This window comes from Arachis hypogaea, chromosome 17, assembly GCF_003086295.3.
Source record: "Arachis hypogaea cultivar Tifrunner chromosome 17, arahy.Tifrunner.gnm2.J5K5, whole genome shotgun sequence".
Classification (NCBI taxonomy): domain Eukaryota; kingdom Viridiplantae; phylum Streptophyta; class Magnoliopsida; order Fabales; family Fabaceae; genus Arachis; species Arachis hypogaea.
Window position 1 is genome coordinate 49,525,683 of NC_092052.1, and position 18,783 is coordinate 49,544,465.

General features: G+C 39.9%; 1 non-coding gene across 1 annotated transcript; it reads right to left on the minus strand.

Annotated features, from left to right (window-relative positions):
* Window positions 1–1,494: 1,494 nt before the first annotated feature.
* Window positions 1,495–1,602, minus strand: LOC112768146 (small nucleolar RNA R71). The gene has a single exon (XR_003185585.1). It is a non-coding gene; the product is annotated as a small nucleolar RNA R71 (small nucleolar RNA).
* Window positions 1,603–18,783: the final 17,181 nt, after the last annotated feature.

Sequence of the window (18,783 nt, forward strand, 5' to 3'; positions counted from 1 at the left end):
CAGAAACACGTTACAACCTGGCGTTCAACTCCAGAAAGAGCCTCTGCACGTGTAACATTCAAGCTCAGCCCAAGCACACAACAAGTGGAACCCGGAAGTGGATTTATGCATCAATTACTTATCTTTGTAAACCTTAGTAACTAGTTTAGTATAAATAGGACTTTTTACTATTGTATTAGACATCTTATGATTTTTAGTTCATCTTAGGATCATATTGATCACGTTTGGGGCTGGCCATTCGGCCATGCCTGGACCTTCATCACTTATGTATTTTCAAACGGTAGAGTTTCTTCACTCCATAGATTAAGGTGTAGAGCTCTGCTGTTCCTCATGAATTAATGCAAAGTACCACTGTTTTTCTATTCAACTCAACTTATTCCGCTTCTAAGATATTCATTCGCACTTCAACATGAATGTGATGAACGTGACAATCATCATCATTCCCCCACGAACGCGTGCCTGACAACCACTTCCGTTCCACCTTAGATTGAATGATTATCTCTTGGATCTCTTAATCAGAATCTTCGTGGTATAAGCTAGATTGATGGCGGCATTCATGAGAATCTGAAAAGTCCAAACCTTGTCTGTGGTATTCCGAGTAGGATTCTGGGATTGAATGACTGTGAGGAACTTCAAACTCGCGAGTGCTGGGCGTAGTGACAAACGCAAAAGGAGGGTGAATCCCATTCCAATATGATCGAGAACCTCAGATGATTAGCCGTGCTGTGACAGAGCATTTGGACCATTTTCACAAGAGGATAGGATGCAGCCATTAACCACGGTGATGCCTCTAGATGATTAGCCATGCAGTGACAGCGCATCGGACCATTTTCACAGAGAGGATGAAAAGTAGCCATTGATAATGGTGATGTCCTTACATAAAGCCAGCCATGGAAAGGAGTAAGACTGATTGGATGAAGACAGCAGGAAAGCAGAGGTTCAGAGGAACGAAAGCATCTCTATACGCTTATCTGAAATTCTCACCAATGATCTACATAAGTATTTCTATCTTTATTTTATGTTTAATTATTATAGATTTTCGAAAACTCCATAACCTTTTGATATCCGCCTGACTGAGATTTACAAGGTGACCATAGCTTGCTTCATACCAACAATCTCCGTGGGATCGACCCTTACTCACGTAAGGTTTTATTACTTGGACGACCCAGTGCACTTGCTGGTTAGTTGTATCGAAGTTGTGAATGAAAAATGATTTATTAAGACGTGCGTACCAAGTTTTTGGCGCCGTTGCCTGAGATCACAATTGCGTGCACCAAAGATCCTCATCAGTTCTTAGCTGAATTCTTGCAAATCTGTAACACTGTTAAGACCAATGGGGTTAATCCTGAGGTCTACAGACTTATGCTTTTCCCCTTTGCTGTAAGAGACAGAGCTAGGACATGGTTGGACTCACAACCTAAAGAAAGCCTGAACTCTTGGTAAAAGTTGGTCAATACTTTCTTGGCCAAATTCTTTCCACCTCAAAAGTTGAGCAAGCTTAGAGTGGAAGTTCAAACCTTCAGACAAAAGGAAGGTGAATCCCTCTATGAAGCTTGGGAAAGATACAAGCAATTGATCAGAAGGTGTCCTTCTGACATGCTTTCAGAATGGAGCATCTTATGTATATTCTATGATGGTCTGTCTGAATTGTCCAAGATATCATTGGACCACTCTGCTGGTGGATCTCTTCATCTGAAGAAAATTCCTACAGAAACCCAGGAACTTATTGAAATGGTTGCAAATAACCAGTTCATGTATACTTCTGAAAGAAATCCTGTGAGTAATGGGATGACCCAGAAGAAAGGAGTTCTTGAGATTGATACTCTAAATGCCATATTGGCTCAGAATAAAATATTGACTCAGCAAGTCAATATAATTTCTCAGAATCTGAATGGGTTGCAAGCTGCATCTGGCAGTACTAAAGAAGCCTCCTCTGAAGGAGAAGCTTATGATCCTGAAAATCCTGGAATGGAAGAAGTGAATTACATGGGAGAATCCTATGGAAACACCTATAACCCTTCATGGTGGAATCATCCTAATTTCTCATGGAAGGATCAGTAGAAGCCTGATCAAGGCTTCAATAATAACAATGGTGGGAGAATTTGGTTTGGCAATAGCAAACCTTTCCCATCATCTTCTCAGCAACAGACAGAGAATTCTAAGCAGAGCCTCTCTGACTTAGCAACCATAGTCTCTGATCTATCTAGGACCACTCTTAATTTCATGACTGAAATTTGGAGGCACAAGTGGGTCAGCTGAGTAAAAGAGTTACTGAACTCCCTCCAAGTACTCTCCCAAGCAATACAGAAGAGAATCCAAAGAGAGAGTGCAAGGCCATCAATATGTCCAACATGGCCGAACCTGTAATGGAGGGAAAGGCAGTGATTTCTAGTGAGGAAGACCTCAATGGACATCCACTGGCCACTAAGGAGTTCCCTCATGAGGAACCAAAGAAATCTGAGGCTCATACAGAGACCATAGAGATTCCACTGAACTTACTGTTACCATTCATGAGCTCTGATGAGTATTCTTCCTCTGAAGAGGATGAAGATATTATTGAAGAGCAAGTTGCTCAGTATCTAGGAGCAATCATGAAGCTCAATGCCAAGCTATTTGGTGATGAGACTTGGGAGGATGAACCTCCATTGCTCATCAATGAACTGAATGCTCTGGTTCAACTGAAAGTACCTCAGAAGAAACCGGATCCCGGAAAGTAAGTTCTTAATACCTTGTACCATAGGCACCATGACCTTTGAAAAGGCTCTGTGTGACCTGGGGTCAGGAATAAACCTCATGCCACTCTCTGTAATGGAGAAACTAGGGATCTTTGAGGTACAAGCTGCAAGAATCTCACTAGAGATGGCAGACAAATCAAGGAAACAGGCTTATGGACTTGTAGAGGATGTCTTAGTGAAGGTTGAAGGCCTGTACATCCCTGATGATTTCATAATCCTAAACACTGGGAAGGATGAGGATGAATCCATTATCCTTGGAAGACCCTTCCTAGCCACAGCAAAAGCTATGATTGATGTGGACAGAGGAGAGTTAGTCCTTCAATTGAATGAGGACTACCTTGTGTTTAAGGCTCAAGGATCTTCTTCTGTAACCATGGAGAGGAAGCATGAAAAGCTTCTCTCAATACAGGGTCAAACAGAGCCCCCACACTCAACTTCTAAGTTTGGTGTTGGGAAACCACCATTAAGCTCTGAGTCTCTGTGAAGCTCTCTAAGAGCTCACTATCAAGCTATTGACATTAAAGAAGCGCTTATTGGGAGGAAACCCAATTTTATTTAATAATATTTATTTGTTTTCCATTGTTATTTTATGTTTTCTTTAGGTAGATGATTATGTGGAGTCATAAAAACAACTGCAGAATTAAAGCGGAATCAAAAACAGCATCAAAAATAGCACACCCTGGAGGACAGGCTTACTGGGGTTTAAACGCTAGTAAGGATGGCAGAATGGGCGTTTAACGCCCAGTCTGGTAGCATTCTGGGCATTAAACGCTAGAATTGGCAGGCAGACTGGCGTTTAATGCCAGAAAAGGGTGTCTGGCTGAAGGCTGGCGTTAAACGCCAGAATAGGCAGACAGACTAGCGTTTAACGCCAGAAAAGGTAGTAGAGCTGGCGTTAAATGCCAAAATTGGCACACAGTGGGCGTTTAAACGCCAGAATGGTGCAGGGACCCAAATTCCTTGACACCTCAGGATCTGTGGACCCCATAGGATCCCCACCTACCCCACCTCCCTTTCTTCCCTCTTCACACCTCTCCATAACACTCTTCCCCAAACACCCTTGACCAATCCAATCACCACCTCTTCCCCGAACACCATTCACCTATCAAATCCTACCCTCTTCCCCATAATCCCTTCACCACTCACATCCATCCACTATTCTCCATAACCCACCAACCCCACCTACCTCACCATTCAAATTCAAACCATTTCCCTCCCAAACCCAACCCCTTATACACGACTTCCCTCTCTCTCTTACCTTATAAATATCCCTCCTTACCACCTTCATTTTCACACATCATACACACTTATCCCCCTTGGCCGAATCTAACACACCCCTCCATCTCCTCCATTTCTTCTTCTTCTCCTCCCTTCTTTCTTCTTTTGCTCGAGGACGAGCAAACCTTTTAAGTTTGGTGTGGAAAAAGCTATGCTTTTTGTTTTTCCATAACCATTAATGGCACCTAAGGCCAGAGAAACCTCTAGAAAGAGGAAAGGGAAGGAAATTGCTTCCACCTCTGAGTCATGGAAGATGGAGAGATTCATCTCAAAAGTCCATCAAGACCACTTCTATAAAGTTGTGGCCAAGAAAAAGGTGATCCCCGAGGTCCCCTTCATGCTCAAAAAGAGTGAATATCTGGAGATCCGACGTGATATTCGAAGAAGAGGTTGGGAAACTCTCACCAACCCCATTCAACAAGTCGGGATCTTAATGGTTCAAGAGTTCTATGCTAATGCATGGATCACTAAGAACCATGATCAAAGTGTGAACTGAACCCAAAGAATTGGCTCACAATGGTTCGGGAGAAATACTTAGATTTCAGTCCAGAAACAGTAAGGTTGGCATTCAACTTGCCAATAATAAGAGGAGATCCTTATCCTTTCACTAGAAGAGTCAACTTTGATCAAAGGTTGGACCAAGTCCTCACGGACTTCTGTGTGGAAGGAGCACAATGGAAGAGAGACTCAAGAGGCAAGCCGGTTCAATTGAGAAGGCCTGACCTCAAACCCGTGGCTAGGGAATGGTTGGAGTTCATCCAACGCTCTATCATTTCTACTAGCAACCGGTCTGAAGTTACCGTGGACCGGGCTATCATGATCCATAGTATCATGATTGGAGAGAAAGTAGAAGTTCATGAGATCATATCTCTAGAACTATACAAGGTGGCTAACAAGCCCTCCACTTTGGCAAGGTTAGCCTTCCCTCATCTCATCTGTCACCTATGCAATTCAGCTGGAGTTGTCATAGAGGAAGACATCCTCATTGAGGGAGACAAGCCCATCACTAAGAAGAGGATGGAGAAAACAAGAGAGCCCACTCATGGACCTCAACAAGAGCATGAGGAAATTCCTCATCAAGAAATCCCTAAGATGCCTTAAGGGATACATTTTTCTCCACACAACTATTGGGAGCAACTCAACACCTCTTTAGGAGATTTAAGTTCTAACATGGAGCAACTAAGGATGGAGCACCAAGAGCACTCCATTATCCTCAATGAAATCAGAGAGGACCAAAAGGCCATGAGAGAGGAGCAACAAATGCAAGGAAGAGACATAGAGGAGCTCAAGCACTCCATAGGATCTTCAAGAGGAAGAACTAGCCGTCGTCACTAAGGTGGACCCGTTCTTTAATTTTCTTGTTCTTATTTTTCTATTTTTCGTTTCCATGTTTTATGTTTTGACTATGTTTGTGTCTTTATTACATGATCATTAGTGTTTAGAGTCTATGTCTTAAAGCTATGAATGATTCCATGAATCCCTCACCTTTCTTAAATGAAAAATGTTTTTAATTGAAAAAGAACAAGAAGTGCATAATTTTGAAAATTATCTTAAAATTAGCTTAATTATTTTGATGTGGTGGCAATACTTTTTGTTTTCTGAATGAATGCTTGAACAGTGTATATTTTTGATAGTGAAGTTTATGAATGTTAAAATTGTTGGCTCTTGAAAGAAAAATGAGAAAAGAGAAATGTTATTGATAATCTGAAAAATCATGAAATTGATTCTTGAAGCAAGAAAAAGCAGTGAAAAAGCAAAAGCTTGCCAAAAAAAAGAAAGAAAAAAGAAAAAGCAAGCAGAAAAAGCCAATAGCCCTTTAAACTAAAAGGCAAGGGTAAAAAGGATCCAAGGCTTTGAGCATTAATGGATAGGAGGGCCCAAAGGAATAAAATTCTGGCCTAAGCGGCTAAATCAAGCTGTCCCTAACCATGTGTTTGTGGCGTGAAGGTGTCAAGTGAAAAGCTTGAGATTGAGCGGTTAAAGTCGTGATCCAAAGTAAAAAGAGTGTGCTTAAGAACTCTGGGCACCTCTAACTGGGGACTCTAGCAAAGCTTAGTCACAATCTGAAAATGTTCACCCAGTTATGTGTCTGTGGCATTTATGTATCCGGTGGTAATACTGGAAAACAAAATGCTTAGGGCCACGGCCAAGACTCATAAAGTAGCTGTGTTCAAGAATCAACATACTGAACTAGGAGAATCAATAACACTATCTGAATTCTGAGTTCCTATGGATGCCAATCATTCTGAACTTCAAAGGATAAAGTGAGATGCCAAAACTGTTCAGAAGCAAAAAGCTACTAGCCCCACTCATCTAATTGAGACTAATCTTCATTGATATTTTTGAAACTTATTGTATATTCTCTTCTTTTTATCCTATTTTGTTTTTAGTTGCTTGGGGACAAGCAATAAATTAAGTTTGGTGTTGTGATGAGCGGATAATTTATACCCTTTTTGGCATTGTTTTTACATAGTTTTTAGTATGTTTTAGTTACTTTTTATTATATTTTTATTAGTTTTTATGCAAAAATTACTTTTTTGGACTTTACTATGAGTTTGTGTGTTTTTCTGTGATTTCAGGTATTTTCTGGCTGAAATCGAGAGACCTGAGCAAAAATCTGATTTAGAGGTTGAGAAAGGACTGCAGATGCTGTTGGATTCTTACCCTGCTACACTCGAAGTGGATTTTCTGGAGTTACAGACACTCAGTTGGCGCGCTCTTAATTGCGTTGGAAAGTAGACATCTTGGGCTTTCCAGCAATATATAATAGTCCATACTTTTCCGAGATTTGACAGCCCAAACTGGCGTTCAAACGCTCACCAAAGATTTCTGGCGTAAAACACTAGAACTGGCACCAAAACTGGAGTTAAACGCCCAAACTGGCACCGAAGCTGGCGTTTAACTCAAAGAATGGCCTATGCACATGAAAGCTTCAATGCTCAGCCCAAGAACACACCAAGTGGATCCCGGAAGTGGATTTCTGCACTATCTGCACTTAGTTACTTATTTTCTGCAAACCCTAGTAACTATTTTAGTATAAATAGCACTTTTTACTATTGTATTCGAATCTTTTGATCATCCTTTGTCTACCCTAAGACTTTGGACACTTGGAACCTCTTTGGGAGGCTGGCCATTCGGCCATGCCTAGACCTTTTTCACTTATGTATTTTCTATGGTGGAGTTTCTACACATCATAGATTAAGGTGTGGAGCTCTGCTGTTCTTTGATTACAAGTCATCTTAGCCTAGTTTCACTAGCCTTTTTCTTTAATTTTAGTAGGTTTTATGCACTTTCTTGCACTCTAAGTAAGTGATTTGGAATGAAAATGCATGACTTCTTTGAATCAAACAACCACCATGTAATTGATGCTAAATCATGAGGTTTAAGCTAAATTTAATTGAATTTTAATGAATTATAAACCTTGTGAATTTAGTGATACTTTGATTGGTTGTTTTGATTACTTGCAGGTGAAGAAAGAAAGAAAAGAAGAAAAGCGTAGCACAAGAAGTGTGCCCAAAGGAAAAAGAAAGCGTGCCAAAAGGAAGAAAAAGCATAACCACATTGAGGGAGAAAGGGAAGCTAAGTTGAAAAAGCTAACTGAGCTTCACAAGGGATGGAAGGAGAAGGCAAGCTACAAAGCTAAGTTAAAATAGTTAACTTAGCACTAAAGAAAGCAAGGAATGGGTGCAAAGCTAAGTTAACTAAGTTAACTTTATCGGGGACCTCTTCAAATTAATTCAAGATGAAATTCCATGAGTGAAGCCACCAAGATTCGAACCAAGGACCAAGGAGAAGGCAAGGAACGTTCCTCACAAAAGAATTCAAGAAGAAATAGCCAAAATGCATCCTCCATGGTTCGAACTTGGAACCACAAGCTACTCCTTGCAAGGGAATTTGAGAATAAATAGCTAGAATGCTTCCTCCAGGACTTGAACTTGGGTATTCTTTGAAACACAAGGAAGGAGTGCCACCAAGCTTGCAAGGAAATACAAGGAAAATAGCTTTATTGCTTCCTCCAAGTTTTGAACTTGGGTATTCTTGGAAACATAAGGAGGAGTGCCCACTCATCCAAGGAAATTAGCTCCAAAGGTGTCCTCCACTTGCTCCCACCAGGATTTGAACCTGGGACCTTGAGGCCAAGGGCAAGACGCTACAAGGAAAGCTCAGTTGGATTTTCCAACTGAGCATTGCTTCTCCCATTCTTCCCCACACTTTGGCGCACAAGTTTGCACACCAAGGGAGCTGTGACACACATTTTGGCGCACCAAGGAGGAAGTCTTGCGCATCATGACACGGTCTAAAGCTAAGTTGGATTTTCCAACTTAGCTCTAAGACAATTGACACCCAAACAAGGCTGGGCACACCACACTTGACACGGATGGAGCATGCTTGAAAGCTAAGTTGGATTTTCCAACTGAGCTTTCCCCTGGGAGGTGCATTTGGGCTAGAAATTGGATTAAAAATCCAATTTAATTCATTTCTTCATCAAATCAAAAGCCCACCCAAATTCCAAAATCCAAGAATAGAAAGTGTATAAATAGGAGTTAGTTTGATGTAATTAGGACCTTTTGACACTTTGACATTTTACTTTTGAATTTTCCTTTTAATTGTCATTTTCATTTTTGAGCTTTTACTTTGAATTTCTGGGAGAATTGAGAAGGGGAATTGAGCTCTCTTCTTCTTGGTTCTTGCTTGAGCACTCTTTTATTTTCTTGCTTTGGATCTTGGGTGAAGAATTGAAGAACTTCTGTTTCAATCTCACCTTGAGATCTCTTGTTTACTTTCTCTGCATAATTGAATTTCACTTTCTGTTTACTGCTTCATCTTCTCTTTAATTCTGCAATTTACTCTTCTTCACTTCTTTTGCAATTGTTCTTGTTGGATCAAGGAAGGATTTGAGATCTAGACTTGTTATCTAGTCTCTTCCACCCTGAGATCTTCAATCTCTTTTACTTTGCTGCAAATTAAGCACTGCCTTTCTGTCTTTATAATTCTCAAAGCACTTTTACTCTTCTGTTTGAGATCCATTCCAATTTAATTCATCTTTTACTTTGCTGTTTGATGCAATTTAATTCTGCTTGTTTAATTTCTGCAATTCCAACTCCCAATCCCTTTTACAATTCAAGCAATTTACATTTCTTGCACTTTAAGATTCAGTCATTTACATTTCTTGCAATCTAAGTTTCTGCAATTTACTTTACTTGTTCTTTAAGATTCAGCACATTTACTTTCCTGCTCTTTCATTTACTGCAATTCACCCTTCCCCTTTTACAATTATTGCAATTTAGTTTCTGCAAAGCACAAACCACTCAACCAATACTTGATTCGCTTGACTAAATCAACCACTAAACTAAAATTGCTCAATCCTTCAATCCCTGTGGGATCGACCTCACTCATGTGAGTTATTATTACTTGATGCGACCCGGTACACTTGCCGGTGAGTTTTGTGTTGGATCATTTTTCACACATCAAGTTTTTGGCGCCGTTGCCGGGGATTGATTAGATTGACAATGATTAAGTGAAGTGGAGATCTAGATCTAGCATTTTTATTTTTCTGTTTTTGACTAACACACTAACTGTTTGAATTTTTGCTTAAGCCAATTAACATTTCACTTCAGCCATGGATTGAAGTGTTGTTGCTTTCTGGTGTTGTGATTTTTATGCTTTGGTTGTATGTCAGGTACAAGGAGAATTATACCCACTTTTTGCGAACAAGACGAAAGAACCTTCAGAAGATTAAGAAGAGCTGAAAGAGGGAAAAACATTATTGGAGAAGAGGAGTCAGAAGAAGAATTCCAAGATATGGAGGAACACTTAACAAACCCACCAAATGGGGCTGAAGGAGCAGCCAATAACAACAATAATCCACCACAGAGAAGAGTTTTAGCTTCCTACACAAGTGAAGATCCTAGACATTGTGGGAGTAGCATTCTTACCCCAAATGTTAATGCAAATAATTTTGAACTAAAGCCACAACTCATCACCTTGGTTCAAAACAATTGTTCTTATGGAGGAGGACCACTTGAAGATCCTAACCAACACTTATCCACCTTCTTGAGGATTTGTGACACTGTCAAAACCAATGGTGTGCACCCTGACAGTTACAAGCTACTGCTATTTCCAATTTCTCTCAGAGACAAAGCCACTCAATGGTTGGAATCCTTCCCAAGAGGCAGCATCAACAATTGGGATGATCTAGTAACCAAGTTCCTTGCCAAGTTTTACCCACCTCAAAGAGTTATTAGATTGAAGACTGAAGTGCAAACATTCACACAAATGGATGCTGAACCCTTGTATGAGGCATGGGAACGATACAAAGCTCTAATCAGGAAGTGTCCACCAGGAATGTTCAGTGAGTGGGACAGATTGCAGAATTTCTATGAAGGTTTGACACTGAAATCTCAAGAGGCTTTGGATTATTCAGCAGGAGGTTCTTTACAATTGATGAAAACAGCAGAGGAAGCCCAAAATCTCATTGATATGGTAGCCAACAATCAATATTTCTTTGCTCACCAAAGGCAACGCCAACCATCACAAAGGAAAGGAGTGATGGAGTTGGAAGGAGTGGACTCAATCTTGGCTCAAAACAAAATGATGCAGCAGCAAATTCAACAACAATTTGAGCAAATGGCCAAGAGGATTGATAGCCTCCAAGTTGCAGCAGTTAATACAAGCCAACCATCATCCACATGGGGACAAAATGAAGAGACTCAAGAGGAGCAACAGCAAGAGCAAGTCCAGTACATGCACAACCAAAATTCTGGGCCAAATGAAGTCTATGGTGACACCTACAACCCTTCTTGGAAGAACCACCCAAATCTTAGGTGGGGAGCAATCACAACCAAAATCAACAACCATGGCAGAGAAACTCAAATCAAAACACTTCAAGAAACAACCAAAACCACAACCAGCAGCAAACTAACCAAAACTCTTACAGAAAACCCCAAAACAACTACCCCAACTCCAACCATTACCCATCCAATAACCAAACCTCAAATCAGAACACTTACCCTCAACCCTCAACACCCCACAATCAACCAATCTCACAAGAATCCCAAAAGAATTAACAACTTGGAGCTCCTAATGGAAAAAATGATGAAAACTCAAGAGATGACAGTGAGGAACTAAGAAGCCTCCATGAAAAATATGGAACGGCAAATTGGACAACTCTCCAAGCAGATCACCATTGAAAGGTCATCAAACTCACTACCAAGTGACACCATTCCCAATCCAAAAGAGGAGTGCAAGGCAATACAACTGAGGAGTGGAAAAGTCCTGGTGAAAAATGAAGAAGCGACCAAGAAGTCAAAGGAAAGTGACAAGAAACAAGCTGAAGAAGAGAAAGTCAATGACAAGGAGGAGACAGCAAGCAAGCCAACTCAGAATCAAGTTCAAGAAAGAGAAGATCAGCCACAAAAATCAAGAAAGGGAAAGGAAGTAATTGAAGAGCCAACTAAGGACCAAAGGCAGGGAATGAACTTCACTCCACCCTTGCCATATCCTCAAAGGCTCAACAAGGAGACTAAGGATCAACACTTCCCAAAATTTCTTGAAATTTTCAAGAAGTTAGAGATCAATATTCCCTTAGCTGAAGCACTTGAGAAAATGCCCCTGTACGCAAAGTTCTTGAAGGAACTTATCAACAAGAAGAGGAGTTGGCAAGTTAATGAAACCGTACTGCTCACTGAGGAATGCAGAGCACTAATCCAGAAGGGACTTCCTCCCAAACTCGAGGACCCTGGGAGTTTCTTTCTACCCTGCGCCATTGGTAGTATGACCATCAAGAAGGCGATGTGTGACTTGGGAGCTAGTATCAATCTAATGCCTGCCTCCCTAGTGAAAAAGCTAGGCATAAAAGAGGTGAAACCAGTGCAGATGTCTCTAGAATTGGTGGACAAATCAGTGATATGCCCCACGGGTATAATTGAGAACCTTCTAGTCAAGGTAGACAGATTCATCTTCCCTGCAGATTTTGTGATCCTGGATTCGAATCAGGATGAGGGCGACTCCATTATACTGGGAAGACCGTTCTTGGCCACTGCTAGGGCCATCATAGACATAGAGCAAGGAGAATTAACCCTCAGGATGCATAATGAAAGTATCACTCTGAGTGTACTACCAGAAACACAGAGCAGTAATGAAAAGAAAGATGGTACAGAAACAGACAAGGAGAATCTGCAGTGGAGGGAGGAAATCAACAAGACAAACAACAACTGCCCTCCCAAGCAAGAGATAGATGATACAGCAGGCCAAAAAGAGAAAGAGACTGTGCAAAGTAATGAAGAAGCTCAAGGGAACATTGTAGTGTTGGCAACTAAGAAAAGGAATTTCAAAAGGGAGCCTGTTTTCAAAGAAGAAGAATTAACAAAAGGAAGGAAGAAAAACAAAAACAGAATCAAAAAGGGTTGGAAGAACAAAAAAATTCCAACAGAAGGGCTCTCCAAAGGTGACAAAGTGTAGTTAGTCTATCAACAACTGGGAACAGACCAACAGACTAACGATTACTATACTGTGAGCAAAATATTATCACTAGAACATGCTGAGATAGAGCACCAAGGAACAAAGAAGAAGCTCACGATCAGAGGGGACAAGTTGAGGCACTACAGTCATCAACCGCCATAAAAGAGGGAGTCAATGTCAAGCTAATGACAATAAACGAGCGCTTCATGGGAGGCAACCCATGATTTATGATTCCTGCTTGCTTTTAAATTCAATAAAAGTATGATCACTTTAGCATGACTTTAGATTTGTCTAGACATCCTTGACAGATGCATATACTGCTTTGAAATACATGCCAGACTTCTAAGTTTGGTGTGCTTGACAGCACACAAAAGTTAACATTTCAAGCATTCTTAGATCATATACTTAGTCATTTTGGGTGAAGTATATGACCAAACATTAAGTTTGGTGTCTGCATGTGTACGAATTCTGAGAAAAATTTAACTTTTGTTTAGAAAATCAAAGTCATGCAAAGATGGATCATACATTATTTAGTTTTGGAAATTTGTGTTGGCACTTATGGTGAAAGTATCAATTGTAACAAGCATTTATTCAAAATCACTGAGCAAGAGACAAGTTTGGTGTTCACCAAACTTTGGTTCAGGGACACAATTGATATTTCACAACTAAGGACCATTATATATAAAAAAAAAAAAATATATATATATATATATATATATATATATATAAGCATATATCATTTGACCACCGTGCTTCAAATAAGTTCTGAAGCATTTCATTTTGATTTAATTAGAAAAAAGAGGGGCTTGAAGAAAAGACAAGAGGGAAGAACGGTTATGACAAGCCAAGAGAAGGATCACATGTGCTTAGAGAGGCGTGCCAATCTTGGAAAGCAAAATCTGCATGCATGCACCATTGGACACCGAAAAAGCAAGCAACCAATAGGAAGAGAATCCTTGTCAAGCTTCAACAATACATGCAGGCCATTCATTTCATGAATACTTATACCATTCAACTAAATCCCCACCATTCATCATCATAACCGAATGAAATACTCTCTTGTGATCTTGTTGAGAAACTTGAAGACCTTTTCCATAAATAGCCTCCAAATGCATTATAAAGAACACTTCCATACAGACCATTCTCACTTAAGGCGCACAATTTCCTTCTTTTCTTCACAACAAAACCGAACATCACTCCAAACACAACCCCAATTATCTCTTATTCGCACACATATTCAATGGCCTCTTCAAGATCAAGGAGAAGACCAGGGAAGGAACAAATGGTGACAGAGCCTCCATCATATGACACAAAAAGGTTCAAATCCCGATTTCATGAAGCAAGATACAATAGACTCATGAAAACAAAGATTGTCATCCCTGAAATGGGGTTCGAACTAAAGGAGGGAGAATACCCCATTATGCGACAAATCACCAAGGAAAGAAGATGGGATCTTTTGTGCCGTCCTCTCACTGATATTAGTGCTGTGATGATAAGGGAATTCTATGCCAATGCAGTTAAGGAAAACGAAAACAGCCCATCGTACAAAAGCTATGTCAGAGGTGTTGAAGTGGACTTTAGCCCACCATCAATCACAAGAGCTCTAAAGTTGAGAACCATAACTTACGATGAGCTTAGCTATGAAGACAGACTGCATGGTGATAATGATCCTGATGAAATATTGGAGGGATTATGCATTGAAGGAAGAGACTAGGAAAGAGACTCACAGGGAGCCCCGAGTTGTCTGAAGAGACTTGATCTCAGACCTGAGGCAAAGGGGTGGTATGAGGTGGTAAGGGTATCAATACTCCCCACTGTAAATACCTCATCAGTCATAATCAAGAGAGCTCTCCTGACATACTGCATCCTACATGGTGGGGAAATTGACCTTGCCCAACTCATAGCAGATAGCATCCAGGAGATGGCTGAAGACACAACTAAATCGGGTAGGCTTGGACACCCAAGCACAATCCTGAGATTGTGTAACCGGGCTCGAGTGCTCTTCGAGGATGAAGATACAGAAAAGGTGAAAGGAACCAGAGGAATTACAAAGAGAAAAATGGAAGGCCTTAATGAAGAAGAGGAGGAAGATCAAGAAGAAGAAAGAACTCACAAAAGAAGAAGATCACATAGGAGGGACGAACAAGCTCAGGGTATCATAGATATGAGTCAATTGCAGGAAGTCCTTAATGAAATATCACAACAGAATGTGAAGGCACAAGAGCAGTATTCAAGGCAACAGTAACTCTATCTGCAACAACAAGAGCAATATCTAGAGCACCGGGAACAATATTCGAAGGACAGAGAGCAAAATGAAGCTTGGCAACACAGAATGGAGGAAAGATTGGAGAGCTGGTAGCAACAATCAATAGCCCAACAACAAGAATTCCAAGCAAATATTCTTGAAGGGCAGAAGGAACAAACAGCAAATCTTAAGGAATCATATGACAAAATGTTTCTAACTCAAGCCAAGTATGGGGAATATACTCACAACCTGTACCAGTGGAAGAATATTCATCACACCATTGGAGAAGTTAGATATGTGCAACAGACAAGGAGTAATGAGGATATGCAAGCAAGGTTGGAGTACTTAACCCGATGCATGCCAGTACTAAATCCACAAATCAAATCATTTGAGCAATGCCATGAACTTAGAGACCACCAGGTGGAAAAGTCTCGCCGCTTCACCCAGACAACAATGCGAAGATTAGAAGAAGTTGGGCTCTCTGGCCTCACAGATCCTGAATGGGATAGAAGATGTCCTCGTGAAGAAGCTCAAGATTATACATAGACAAGGAAGAAGAGGAAGGGAGAATCCAGCAAATCCAAAAGAATGGAAATGCATGACAAATAGAGGTGGTGAAACTCCTTTTCTTACTTTTACTTAAATAAGGAAGATGCATGTCTGAAACATGATATGCCTCCAATTGCTTCATGGTTTACTATTTCTTTTGTTTACAAGTAGAAGTTAGTTAAGAATAGAACATCTGCATAATAATTGTCATCACTCAGTAACTTGAAAAGTTTGTCTTGTCTCCCTTGCTGTTTGAATAAAAGAAAGATGTTTGATTTAGAAAAGTAATTGTTCAATATTGCAAAAGTCAGAATGAAGTTAGTGGTGGTGTGTGTTTGATTCAACTATTAGCTCATGGAATAAATGTTGCAGAATGACTTGTTTCTTGAAGCTTAAGCTAGTTTGCTGCTATGATCTTTCAAAATAATGAAAGCCCCTTGAAAATAAACCAAAATAGAAAGAAAAAGAAAGAAGAAAAGCCAAAAGTTGGCAAAGAAACAAACAATAAGGCTAGACACCAATAGCTTGGACCCTAGGACATATGCCTGTGGTGTTTGTGTACTAGGATATGCTTGGACAAGTAGGTTCTAAGGAGTATCTTAAAACTTGGCAACTTAGATCAACTGATTTGGGATTGTCAACTGAAAGTCCACAATAAAGAGCAACCTAGCTACAAAACATTTAGTAATCCAAAGAGATGCTGGGCATCAATGATCCTAGGAAGAAAGAAGTGAGCCATGTGTCTGTGGTGAAAAAAAATGTTGAGTGAAAATAAGCCAAAGGCCATTGCAACATTTGACACCAAGCCTCTAATAGATAATAAGCTCTGAAATACAAAAGAAAGAAGAAAAAGCTAACAAGGGAATTAAGCAAAAAGGTAAGGAATCATAGCAGCAACCTTGGTGAACCCTTAAGGAAACATTGTTTGTTTTGACAGCAAGTAATAAATGAGCTATTTTTGATCTGCATAAAACCCCATAAACAAAATTCAACTAATTGCCTAATAAGGACATGCATGCTTATCTACTTCATTCTATCTTCTCTTATGTTTAAGTGCTTGCTTAGGGACAAGCAAGTTTTAAGTTTGGTGTTGTGATGACAAGTCATCTTAGCCTAGTTTCACTAGCCTTTTTCTTTAATTTTAGTAGGTTTTATGCACTCTCTTGCACTCTAAGTAAGTGATTTGGAATGAAAATGCATGACTTCTTTGAATCAAACAACCACCATGTAATTGATGCTAAATCATGAGGTTTAAGCTAAATTTAATTGAATTTTAATGAATTATAAACCTTGTGAATTTAGTGATACTTTGATTGGTTGTTTTGATTACTTGCAGGTGAAGAAAGAAAGAAAAGAAGAAAAGCGTAGCACAAGAAGTGTGCCCAAAGGAAAAAGAAAGCGTGCCAAAAGGAAGAAAAAGCATAACCACATTGAGGGAGAAAGGGAAGCTAAGTTGAAAAAGCTAACTGAGCTTCACAAGGGATGGAAGGAGAAGGCAAGCTACAAAGCTAAGTTAAAATAGTTAACTTAGCACTAAAGAAAGCAAGGAATGGGTGCAAAGCTAAGTTAACTAAGTTAACTTTATCGGGGACCTCTTCAAATTAATTCAAGATGAAATTCCATGAGTGAAGCCACCAAGATTCGAACCAAGGACCAAGGAGAAGGCAAGGAACGTTCCTCACAAAAGAATTCAAGAAGAAATAGCCAAAATGCATCCTCCATGGTTCGAACTTGGAACCACAAGCTACTCCTTGCAAGGGAATTTGAGAATAAATAGCTAGAATGCTTCCTCCAGGACTTGAACTTGGGTATTCTTTGAAACACAAGGAAGGAGTGCCACCAAGCTTGCAAGGAAATACAAGGAAAATAGCTTTATTGCTTCCTCCAAGTTTTGAACTTGGGTATTCTTGGAAACATAAGGAGGAGTGCCCACTCATCCAAGGAAATTAGCTCCAAAGGTGTCTTCCACTTGCTCCCACCAGGATTTGAACCTGGGACCTTGAGGCCAAGGGCAAGACGCTACAAGGAAAGCTCAGTTGGATTTTCCAACTGAGCATTGCTTCTCCCATTCTTCCCCACACTTTGGCGCACAAGTTTGCACACCAAGGGAGCTGTGACACACATTTTGGCGCACCAAGGAGGAAGTCTTGCGCATCATGACACGGTCTAAAGCTAAGTTGGATTTTCCAACTTAGCTCTAAGACAATTGACACCCAAACAAGGCTGGGCACACCACACTTGACACGGATGGAGCATGCTTGAAAGCTAAGTTGGATTTTCCAACTGAGCTTTCCCCTGGGAGGTGCATTTGGGCTAGAAATTGGATTAAAAATCCAATTTAATTCATTTCTTCATCAAATCAAAAGCCCACCCAAATTCCAAAATCCAAGAATAGAAAGTGTATAAATAGGAGTTAGTTTGATGTAATTAGGACCTTTTGACACTTTGACATTTTACTTTTGAATTTTCCTTTTAATTGTCATTTTCATTTTTGAGCTTTTACTTTGAATTTCTGGGAGAATTGAGAAGGGGAATTGAGCTCTCTTCTTCTTGGTTCTTGCTTGAGCACTCTTTTATTTTCTTGCTTTGGATCTTGGGTGAAGAATTGAAGAACTTCTATTTCAATCTCACCTTGAGATCTCTTGTTTACTTTCTCTGCATAATTGAATTTCACTTTCTATTTATTGCTTCATCTTCTCTTTAATTCTGCAATTTACTCTTCTTCACTTCTTTTGCAATTGTTCTTGTTGGATCAAGGAAGGATTTGAGATCTAGACTTGTTATCTAGTCTCTTCCACCCTGAGATCTTCAATCTCTTTTACTTTGCTGCAAATTAAGCACTGCCTTTCTGTCTTTATAATTCTCAAAGCACTTTTACTCTTCTGTTTGAGATCCATTCCAATTTAATTCATCTTTTACTTTGCTGTTTGATGCAATTTAATTCTGCTTGTTTAATTTATGCAATTCCAACTCCCAATCCCTTTTACAATTCAAGCAATTTACATTTCTTGCACTTTAAGATTCAGTCATTTACATTTCTTGCAATCTAAATTTCTGCAATTTACTTTACTTGTTCTTTAAGATTCAGCACATTTACTTTCCTGCTCTTTCATTTACTGCAATTCACCCTTCCCCTTTTACAATTCATGCAATTTAGTTTCTGCAAAGCACAAACCACTCAACCAATACTTGATTCGCTTGACTAAATCAAACACTAAACTAAAATTGCTCAATCCTTCAATCCCTGTGGGATCGACCTCACTCATGTGAGTTATTATTACTTGATGCGACCTAGTACACTTGCCGGTGAGTTTTGTGTTGGATCGTTTTCCACACATCATTCTTCACGAATTAATGCAAGTACTATTATTTTTCTTTCAATTCATGCTTACTTCTTCTCCAAGATATACTCTTGTACTTAATTCAATTAAGTTAAAATGAAGGGGTGACCCGTGACAATCAGCCACTATCTTCGTTACTCGCTTAGCCAAAATCCGCGTGCCTGACAACTACAAG